Source organism: Pan paniscus, chromosome 11 (assembly GCF_029289425.2).
Source record: "Pan paniscus chromosome 11, NHGRI_mPanPan1-v2.0_pri, whole genome shotgun sequence".
Lineage (NCBI taxonomy): Eukaryota > Metazoa > Chordata > Mammalia > Primates > Hominidae > Pan > Pan paniscus.
The window spans coordinates 94,771,272-94,783,209 of record NC_073260.2 but is presented as its reverse complement, the minus strand read 5'-3'; the positions used below and the strand labels follow the sequence as shown (position 1 = coordinate 94,783,209).

At 35.5% G+C, this 11,938-nt stretch overlaps 1 pseudogene; it reads right to left on the bottom strand.

Annotated features, from left to right (window-relative positions):
• Positions 1-2,876: 2,876 nt before the first annotated feature.
• Positions 2,877-3,740, bottom strand: LOC100988603 (NAD-dependent malic enzyme, mitochondrial-like; annotated as a pseudogene).
• Positions 3,741-11,938: the final 8,198 nt, after the last annotated feature.

Genomic DNA, 11,938 nt, shown 5'->3' with positions numbered 1-11,938 from the left:
CAATAGGGACTATTCAGTCTGAGAAGCAGAAAAAAATATGAACAGATCCTCAGAGACATGTGGGCCTGTACAAATTGTATCAACATCCACATAATGCAATACCAGAGAAAAGACTAGAAAAATTTTTAAAGAAGTATTTTCCAAAACACTCCCAAGTTGTATAAATGACACTAATCTTCAAATTCAAGAAGCTCAGATAGAATAAATTTACCTAAGATTCCAGGTAGAATAAGTCTAACAAGTTAATCGATGATAATAAATGAAAAATACAAATCCTTGAAAGCAGCAAGAAGGGTTAACTTAACCTATTGCAGAGATCCTTGGTAAAAGTAATAACTGACTTCTCATCAGAAACCCTGGATGTTAGAAGACAGTGGAATGACATGTTCAAAATGTCTCAGACTGTAAGCTGATAATTCTATATCTAGCTAAAATCTCATGCAAAAATAAAAAAGAAGTTAAGACATGCCCAATGAAATGAAGAGAGAGAGAGAAGAGAATTTCTTGCTTATAGACTTGCCCTACATGATATATTAAAGTAAGTTATTTAGGCTGAAATGAATAAAACGCTTTATGAAACTCAAATTCACATCAAGGAGTAAAGTGCAACAAAAAATAACTACAAAGAAGGCTAGATTCAGTGGCTCACCTGTAGTCACAGCACTTTGGAGGCTGAGGAAGGAGGTTTGCTTGAGCCCAGGTGTTTGAGTAGACCAGCCTGGGCATCATGGAAAAGCCTTATCTATTCAAAAAATACAAAAAAAAAAAAAAAATTAGCCAGGCATGGTGGCACGTGCCTGTAGTCCCAGCTACTTGGGGGTGGTGAGACCAGAGGATTGTTTGAGCCCAGGATGCGGAGGTTGCAGTGAGCCAAGATTACACCACTGCATTCCAGCCTGGGCAACAGAGCAAGACTTTGTCTCAAAAAAACAGAAAAGGAAAAGAAAACTACAAAGATAAATATAAAAGCCAGCGTAAATGTGGTTTTGTTTGTATTCCTTGCCTTACTCTGTTTTAGATGACAGCTGCACAAAACAATCATTATAAAACACAGTTAAAAGATTATAATGTATAAACATGTAATTTGTACAGCATTAATAGTAAAAAAAAGGAGAAAACAGATATATTGGAGTATGTTTTTGCATACTATGAAAATTTACTGTTATTCTGAACTAGACCTTTTAAAATTACGATACTAATTCTCATCCCCATAGCAACCACAAAAAGAAAATCCTCAAACTTTTAGTAAATAAACAAAGCAATTAAAATGGTATGCTGGAACATAACTATTTAACATAAAAAAAGATAGTGATAGAGGAAAAGAGGTAAAAACACATGATACATATAGTAACATATAACAAAGTAGATGTAAACCCCACCATATCCAATCAAAATGCAGAGATCCACAGAATAAATAAGTTATGTTTCAATTCTATGATCCCTACAAGAGACATGTTTAGATTCAAAAAGCAAAGAGGTTGAAAGTAAACGGATGAAAAAGATATAATATGCAATCAGTAAACAAAAATGAGCTGCAGTGCTACACTAAGACAGTAGAGTTAAGACAAAAGTTTTTAGTAAACAATGAGAAAATTTTGTAATGATAAAGGGGTAAATCTACCTTTAAGATTTAATAACTACAAATGCATTTAATAAAGCCCTCAAGTTCTGTCAGCAAAACCTGACAGAATTGAAGGAGGAAGAAACAATTGAAAAAAAAATTGTTAGTGACTTCAATACTCACTTTCAATACTAGATGGAACAAGTAGGAAGATCACCACAAAACAGAAGGCTTAAACAACTATTGTGGCCACTCCCTAGAGACAGAATAGATGCCTACACACTCAAATTTGGCTCAGATATCGAGATTGATAACACCACATATGTACCAAGAGGGTATAAAAATGATCTTTTTAAAAAAAATTTATTTAATTAAAAAAGATTACACTATTTTTTGTTGGTTGGTTTTGCTTTTTGTTTGTTTGTTTGTTTTCTGAAATGGACTCTCACTCTGTTGCCCAGGCTAGAGTCAGTGGCGCAATCTTGGCTCACTGCAACCTCTGCCTCCTGGGTTCAAGTGATTCTTCTGCCTCAGCTTCCTGAGTAGCTGGGACTACAGGCACACGCCACCATGCCCAACTAATTTTTGACGGGGTTTCACCAAATTGACCAGACTGGTATTGAACTCCTGACCTCGTGATTTGCCCGCCTCGGCCTCCCAAAGTGCTGGGATTACAAGTGTGAGCCACCGCTCCCAGTCCTCACTATGATTTTTATACACTATTGAAAACAATGACTTTTATTTATTTAAAGGCAGCAGTAGTTCCCATTACTCTCATAATGTTATAGCTAAGCCTTGATTTGGTTCCAGAAAATAAATAGGGTAAATTTTTAATATTTCCCTAGCTCTGTCTGCTATAAGAGAATTTCAGAGTATGAAGGAAAGATGAAGCAGACATAGAAGAAAATTTTTAGATACTGACCATTTTTCCTTGGAATTTGGTGAAAATTTAGTTTCTTTCCCAGATTGTGCACTTCTATACATAAAAGTAAATTTCTATTTTAGTAGCTCTAAAAGAACTAGGTAAGAGAGGATTATTACCCATAATAGTAAATAGCAAGTACTTTGGCAAGTCTGAATTAGAGTACAAGTGAAGACATTCACAAACATACTTTTTCCATCTCCTGGATGTGGTATGGTCTTTATGTTAGAATTAAAGCATCACAATTAACTGATTGTAGGGTGCTGGTGGGCAATGCAATCCACCAACATGTCTACCCCAACAGATGTGGAGACATATGGAAGAAATATGTTAACCAAAGTGGTCAGGAGAACAAAACACAAACACCATAAAACTGAGGACATTATCCTTCTTGTCTGAAAAAAGGGGTTCCCTGGAGCACAGAAAGTATTTATCAGGGGAATGCCTTTATTCTGTTATCACAGGAGGGCTTGATGCAGATTCCGGCCATTCACACACATCTGGCAGCAGGGAATCATATTCACTCCATCATATTCTTTCTTTAACATATTGGGCCCTGTCTTCAGGTTCTGGGTATTGGAAAGCCATTTTATTAGCATACAGGTATTCTGTAACTTTAATAGCAATGTTAACAGATACTTTCTGAATATTAGCAAGTGGTGAGTAAAGTCTCCCTTGGGCTAGCTCTTCATCCGTCACGTGGCTTGTCAATGCCTTTGCAGCTTCTAGGAAAACATTGTCACAATTTGCTGGGTGTTACAGAGAATAACAGCTAAAGTCACACCTGGAAAAATATATACATTGTTTCCTTGATCTGGTGTAAAGATTCGCCCATCTGTGAGTTTCACTGGCCCAAATGGACTGCCACTGGCAAACAAACATTTGCCCTCTGTAAGTGTATATGCTTCTTCAGCCGTGCACTCCTGCACTCCGCCTGTGCTGTAGGATTACTTAATGCAAATATTACAGGCCTTTCATTGATAGAGCCAAAGGCTCTGATTACATCAGGAGTGAAAAGACGGCCAGCACCTGCAACTCCAATTGTAGTTGAAGTCTTCATTATATTCACTGCATCTTCGAAAGTATCAGGTATGCTCTCTGGGACTGGGTAAGTAAATGGTTCCTGATAACAATCTATTTTTGCTTTCCGCCCCTAAACTAATAAACCATACTTGTCAAACATCCAGATTTTCTTTTGTGCCTCTTCTTCTCACAGGCCATTTTCTACCATAGACATACTACAAGATTTGCAATTCTAAGAGTAATCTCTCCTGCTCCAAGGAATAAGATTTTGTGTTTGGAGATTGGTTTACTAGTAACTTTTTGTGTTGCAAGAAGACCTATTAGAACTACTGTAGCTGTCCCTTGAATATCATCATTGAAAGTGCAACATTCAGTGTTTCAAAGACTACACTTGCTCAGAGTAAAGCTGTGACCTTACAAGAACTTATTAAAGCCCTACTTATTTTAGCCCTTGTTATTTATCTAACCTCATTTTGCTACTACACATTTGGTCTTTACCCCTAGTCTCAGACCTCCTTGCTGAATGTTAAATATGCCAAACTCCATCCTCTATTATGGCTCTTTTACTTGCTGTATATTAATACCTTGTTAAATAGATAATTCACTAATTTTTTTAGAATAGTGCCTGACCCATTGTAGTAATATAATAGTTATCACTTGTTATGATATTTTAGATTAGAAACTGTTATTAGCGTTAGTGCCTCAATGTTATCATCATCAGTAAAATGCAGACGTTTTGTTCTTTTGAGTATATGTGAGAATAATATGATAGAGTGATCAATACCAGAAAAACATTATACAAATACTAATAATTATTTCAATATTTAACGTGTTCATTGCACTAACAATCACTTTTTTTCACATTTCTAAATTTTTACCATCATACATTTACATGACTAAGTGTTTTATGGTTATAGACTTCAGCATGTACCCATATTAATATGTTAATCACTTCTCCGATCACCTCCTCTTTCATTCCCTTTCCATTATCTAATTAGTATATCCATGCTTGGTGCATTTCCTCCTTCATTCTAGCAACTATTCCGTTGCTTTTTTTAAAAAGTCTCCATTACCATTCTTTTTAGGTTCACTTCTCACTTTTCTAGGTTCTTTCCCATTTCTCATTTTCTTTTTCTAATATCATGGGATTTCTCAGCCCGTGTTTGATGGCCAAGTTTGGAGTTGTCTATTGCCATGGATACTGTTTCAGCTACTTGCCCACAGGAGGGAGCCCTCTACTTGTTAAAGGTATGTTGGCGGCAGCAACATTTCCTTTTTGGAAAAGGACAGTGGAGCGGGGACTAATTAGCAATAAAGATGTAAGATGGCTTATTTTCCCATATATAGTGTACATCTCATGCTGGTCCAAGTATGGTATTTTCTCTTTCATTAGACTTATGTCAGGATCATACAAAATTGGTACTTATATGGCAGAGTATGAAAGGCATCTACATTGCCCTAATATTTCTTCTCACTTTCTTTTACCAGTCATGTTTGTCTCTTTGCATTAAAATCTTAAAATAAAATATCTCATTAGGTAAAAAGAACCAAATGGAAATGGACATCACCTGGGATAGTTATCATAGGAAAGAAAAAAATTCAAAATGAGTGGTTCTCAAAGAGGGTAAGGTGTAAATGGGACAAAGCAGTGGACTTCCTAAGATAACTGTGAAATTTTTTTTGTAAGGTTTTATCTCTTTAGAAGACTAGAGTGCTTGAAATAAAGGAAATTTCAAGTGAAACTCTCCACATTCACAGTTTTCTTTTGGGGCAATATGTCAAGATGAAAATATTTGTATTCAGGGTAATAGAGTGATGTGTAAATTGGGAGACCAAGAAATATTATTTTACAGTTATCTGCCACTGTCAGCCCCATAAATACACTGTAGTTACTGTGAAACCTTGAAGTTCTGGAAGATAGAATTGATCCTTCTGCCTTTCCAGGCAGTCATTTCTGCTCACTCACCTACCCCTGCTGAATATGTTTGGGCTTATTGTGAGTTTACAGCTTACAATTATTTCCCTGGCTACACAATTTTCATAACTAATTACAATTTACAGTAAGCAGGAACACAAGATTATGGTTATGCCTAAAATAGTGTATGCTACCTTCTGTAGGCAAAAAATCAAAAAAGATGTTAAAAATCCAAAGACAGTGTTTAGGTAAAATATGAAGAAGGGGGCATTGGATAGTCAAAGTTGGTGGGGCAAGAAGCACAGTTCTCTTAAAAAATATTAAGTCTGATGCCTTGTATTTCTTAAGAAACAAGACAGACATCTATCTGTCCAAATTAATGTGGGGATGAAGTTGGCATAAAAATAAGAAGGCAGCAATTGAAACCATATCTCTTGTTGTGTTTTTACAGTTCTGATCACAAATGCTCATTTATAATAAAGAGTATTAATTTAAAGCAAATGATTAGATTATACTCACATAAAATAAGGCCTATATTTTATTACTGAAAAGCATTCTATTATTGAAAAGGCTTTTTATGGTAGAGAAATAGAGATTTAGGATGGCAGACCATCTTCATCAACCTAAATTGACGATTATAAAACATTTATTAAGTGCAAAAAATGGAGCTGTAATTTCAAATATAAGTGATTCAAAACAAAGTGAATTTGACGGACTTTGTGCTTTGTTCATTTTTATTTTTACTCCTCCTTTAAGCAGGATTCTCAACTCTCACATTGCATGTCCAAGTACTTCCACTTTTAAATGCTGCATTATTATATATGTTGATGTTGGAAATCTATTTTATTTGAGTGCCTGAAAGTAATTTAAGAGCCAGAAATTAATGATAGAGGCCAAATTCTTCAAAATAGATTATTATAAAAAGAAGAGATTCCTACTACAAAAAAGTCACTATTTTCTATTACAACTAGGACTAAAGGAAAAAATTTTTCATCAAAGCAGAATCACATATGTATTTAAAGCATTTATCTGTTCTCTAACTCAGTAAAGATTTCAGATTGATTTTTTTCTCATTTATTTCTGACAGAGAAAAGTAGACATTTTAAAATAATAATAATAATAATGACACCATAATTTTAAATAACAAAGCAGCTTTTTTTTCCCCAAAGTAACCCAACAGAAGAGCTATATAGCTGAGCTCTGCAAGGACTTATGAAATGAAGGAAAACGTGCTCTATTTGTAGCTTAGTTTTTCTGGGGGGCGGGGGATATCTTGGATGTATCTGGAGGTTCATTAAAACCCCCTAATAATATTCAAAACATGCTAACTGCAGACAGAGGTTGAATTCTAAAACACTTTGTTTTTAATTTTGTATGTAAGTCATCACAGAAGCAAAACAGAAGCAAACAAATGAACAAAATTGTAACAAATTAACTGAAGGGTAATAGTCACTAGGCAACCTACCTATATCTCTGTAAAATAACAAAAATGCCATCAGCACCATGACAAGAAAAAAAACATTTAAAGAATTGAGGAAAAATCTGTTTAAAAATTCTTGCTGAAATGTTTTGGTTTCACCTGAGCAAACCATCAATTCAATGCTACAAGGTGATTGAGCTGATTTTATCTCAAAGCACAACACCTGTGAGCACAGTCTTATTTTGAAAAAAAAAATACATATAGATACATATGTACGTATATGTACATTATTTAATCTATAATTATGTAACCATATTTTTATTAGAACCTGTTCAAATTATTTAGATTTGCTAGATAATATATGTGACTTTAATTTAGACTACTAAAAAGTGAATTTGTTTTACTTGTTTAATATGAGAGTAAAATATTATTTCAATGTAAGTTTTACATGATTGTTGATTCAAAGTAGCAAAAATAATTTTTTTTGAGCATGAAAAATTTAAACAGTTATCTATAAAGTCTGGGCTTTGGACAAGTGAGTAATTGGCTTGATCTTTTCGTCCTTTCCTACACTGTTCACCAATTACACATTAGGCTTTTGAAAACCAAGGTGGGAATCTAAATTACAACAGGTTTTTCTCACTTGACCTCTCTTACTTTGCTTCCAGGCTTTAGAAAGATAATTACTTATTTACATCAAAAGGCTTTTGCTAGGTTATTTAAAAAACAAATCTGTTTACTTCTCTTTACAGGTGAAATGATCTAAATTTGTTGGCCTCACATATAAAAAGGATAAATGAATAAAGTCTCTGCACACTCTGCACTCTTACCAACATATCTCCCATGACCCAAAAGCCAGGGATCCCAGAGGAAGGAATTCAGCATTCAAAAACACTAACATTTCATTGTAAGGCAATCATACTTTCCATTTATTTAAAAAGTATCTTGAATTTTTCTTCCTCGGAGCCCTCATTGTTGCACATTGATTCATGGGAGCTTTATGTTGGAAATAATTTTCTATACCTGCATGTTTGCTGGCCTTCAACACATACAGTTCTTTCTTTACACTTGATACCGTTTCAAGGTGTGTGTGTGTGTGTGTGTGTGTGTGTGTGTGTGTGTGTGTTCTTAGTTGCTGAGTCATTACTTTGATACTTCTTTTCCATTACTTTTGCTTTGTAATAGGTTGCAAAGTTCTGCAATCCTCTTTCTTCCTAGACAATCCTCACGTAAATCTTGGCATCAAGTCCTCTTTGTTCCACATTCCACCAAATCCCATGCTGTAGCCTTACTCCCGATGATACAATTCAGGACATGATCACAACTTCATCACTTTGCAAAACGTTGTAGTGAAGTTGTGCAATAATAACACTAACTGCCATTCATTAAGTAAACTTGTAATTCAGCAGGTTAAATCCTTGCAACCCCTTTCATCTTTGTCTGGTGGAAGATATGTCTTTTCCAGAAAACCATCTTGAAGAAATCAACCCTTCTTTATCTGTTGAATTCTGCGTATCTATCACAGTCGCCATTGCAGGTTTGTCCATGGATTTGTATACATTCGTCTTTCTTGATGCCCTAGATGTAAACTCATTAAGGGCTATATATATATATATTTTATTATACTTTAAGTTCTAGTGTACATGTGCACAACATGCAGGTTTGTTACATATGTATACATGTGCCATGTTGGTGTGCTGCACCCATTAACTGGTCATTTACATTAGGTATATCTCCTAATGCTATCCCTCCCCCCTCCCCCCACCCCACAACAGACCCCGGTGTGTGATGTTCCCCTTCCTGTGTCCAAGTGTTCTCATTGTTCAATTCCCACCTATGAGTGAGAATATGCGGTGTTTGGTTTTTTGTCCTTGCGATAGTTTGCTGAGCATGATGGTTTCCAGCTTCATTCATATCCCATTAGCTAGAACTATATTAGATATGTAATAGATTTTAATAAATATTTTTTTCAATAAATAAATCCTTACCAAAATACAGTAATGTAGGGATCATTAGCACATTTTAATTTGAGAAACTCATGACTGGGAGGTTAAAGAAATGTTCCCAGCTCTTATTGAGACTAAAACCTCAGATAAGTCTAATGCTTATACTTGTTCTTTTTGACCTTTTCTTTATTTTTTTCTTTTTTCTTTTTTCTTCTTTTTTTTTTTTTTTTTTTGAGACAGTCTCTCACTTTGTTGCCCAGGCTGCAGTGTGCAGTAGCAGGATCATAGCTCACTACAGTCTCATACTACCTGGCTCAAGTGAGACTCCCACCTCAGCTTCCTGAGTAGTTGGGATCAAAGGCTTGTGTCACTATGCTCAGCTGATTTTTTGCTGGGGTCAGGGGCAGGGTTTGACTTTGTTGTCCAAGCTTGTCTTGACCTCCTGGGCTCAAGTCATCCTCTCACGTCAGCCTCCCGACTAGCTGGGATTAGAGGCACATGTCATCACGCACAGCTAATTTTTTAAAAATTGTGTGTAGAGATGGGGTCTCTCTATGCTACCCAGGCTGGTCTCAAACTTCTGGCCTCAAGTGATACTCCTCCCTCAGCCTCCCAAAGTACTGGGATTTCAGACATGAGCCACTGTGCCTGGCCATTTTTTTACTTTTGTTAAACCCTATATGACCTAATATTCTGATTTCATCACTTACAGAATTGAGTTTGTATTTTTGGCATTTTGGTTGTTATTATTTGATATGGTTTGGCTCTGTGTCCCCACCCAAATCTCACCTTGAGTTGTAATAATTCCCACATGTCAAGGGTGGGAACAGGTGGAGATAATTGAATAATGGGGCTGGTTTCCCTAATGCTGTTCTCATGATACTGAGTGAGTTTTCACAAGATCTGATGATTTTACAAGGGGCTTCCCCCTTCGTTGGGCACTCATTCTCTCTCTTGCTGCACTGTGAAGAGGTAACTTCAGCCATGATTATAAGTTTCCTGAGGCCTCCTCAGCCGTGCAGAACTGTGAGTCAATTAAACCTTTCCTTTATAAATTACCCAGTCACAGGCAGTTCTTTATAACAGTGTGAGAATGGACTAATATGCTGTTATTTTCATTTTTATTCCAGATGCGTATTCAGAATGAAAATAATGTTTTAAAAAACTAAATAGAAAAAAATGTAACTGAATGAGAATGACTTGTTTTGGATGATCTGAATGGGGAGTATCAATACTTGGATGAAATCAAATTAGATAGGTAAAATAGTAAATATTGAGATTGAAAAATTTGAAATGAGGTATTCAACATTATACTTAAAAACAGAGTACAAGATCCTAATCACACTATTTTTGAAAAGAGGAGAAAAAGAGATGTTGAAATTAGCCTAGTAGCCAGAATTATTTTTCCTAGGGGAAATACTTCTAGGGCAGTTACTGTGGTTCTGAATCTGTAGTTTTGCTTTGTTTTTATTGGTGCTTTTTTTCCCAACCCTTCAGATTGTAGCTATCAGGAAATGTTATTACAACCTATTCAATTTTAGCTGGCCTTCATTAAAGGCTAATCGGCCCTTGTAATCTATTTTATATGTTTCTGTACGATTTGCTGAATTGTTTTCTCAAAATAACATTTTTAATATGTTCAGCAATAACCAAAAGTATACTTGTGAACTCAATAAAAAATAACATTAAATGTTCATGTCCCCAAGTACTCATAAGAACAGGAGAACTTGACTTCCCAGAGAATACTATATAGAAAGGAATTTTGTCTATACCAACATACCTCAGAGATATTGCAGGTTTGATTTCAGACCACTATGATAGAGAGCAACACAATTTTTTTGCTTTCTAAGTGCATATAAAATTTATGTTTATACTATATTATGGTCTATTAAGTGTGCAATAACATTATGTTTAAAACATTTTTTCTACTTTAACTTAGAAGTATTTTATTGCTATAAAATGCTAACGATTATCTGAGCCTTCAGGGAGTCCTAATTTTTTGCTGGTGGAGGGACTTGCCTCCTGTTGTTGGCTACTGACTAATCAGGGTGGTGGTTGCTGAAGGCTGGGACGTCTGTGACAATTTATTTAAATAAGACAGCAATGAAGTTTACCCCACTGATTGACTCTTTCTTTCACAAATGATTTCTCTGTAAAATGAAATGCTGCCTAATAACATTTTACCCAGTAGAAATTCCTTCAAAATTAAAGTCATTTCTCTCAAATCCTGCCACTGCTTTATCAACTAAGTTCATAAAATATTCTAATTCCTTTGTTGTCTTTTCAATGATGTTTACAGCATCTTCACCAAGGGCAGGTTCCATCCCAAGAAACCACTTTATTTGCTCATCTGTAAGAAGCAACTTCTCATTTGTCCAGTTTCATCATGGGATTGCAGCAATTCTGTAACAGCTACAGGTTCTATTTCTCAATCTATTCTCTTGTTATTTCCATCATGTCTGTGGTTCCTTCCTCCACTGAAGTCTTCAACTCCTCAAAGTCACTCATAGGGGTTGGAATCAACCTCTTTCAAACTCCTATTTATGTTGCATTTTTGATCTCCATTATAAATCACAAATATTTTTAATGGCACCTAGAATTGTGAATTCTTTCCAGAGGTTTTCAATTTATTTTTCCCAAATTCTTCAGAAGAATCTCTATCAATGGCAGCTGTAGCCTTACAAAATATATTTCTTAATAATAAGACTCAAAATTCAAAATTACTCCTTGATCCATGGGCTACATAATGAATGTTCTGTTAGCAGGCATGGTCATCTCGACTCCATCTCGACTCATCAGAGCTCTCATCTCGACTCCATCAGAGCTCTTTGATGACCAGGTGTATTGTCAAATAAGCAGTAATGTTTTGAAATTTTTTTTTTTCTCTGAACAGTAGATCTCAACAGTGAGCTTGATGTATTCAGTAAACCATGCTGTAAACAGATGTACTGTCATCCAGGCTTTGTTGTTCCATTTACAGAACACAGACAGAGTAGATTTAGCGTAGTTATTAAGGGCCCGCAGATTTTTTGGAATGACAAATGAGCATTGGCTTCAACTTAAATCCATCAGCTGCACTGGCCCCTAGCAAGAGATTAAGCCCATCTTTCAAAGCTTAGAAGCCAGTCATTGACTTCTCTCTAGTTATGAA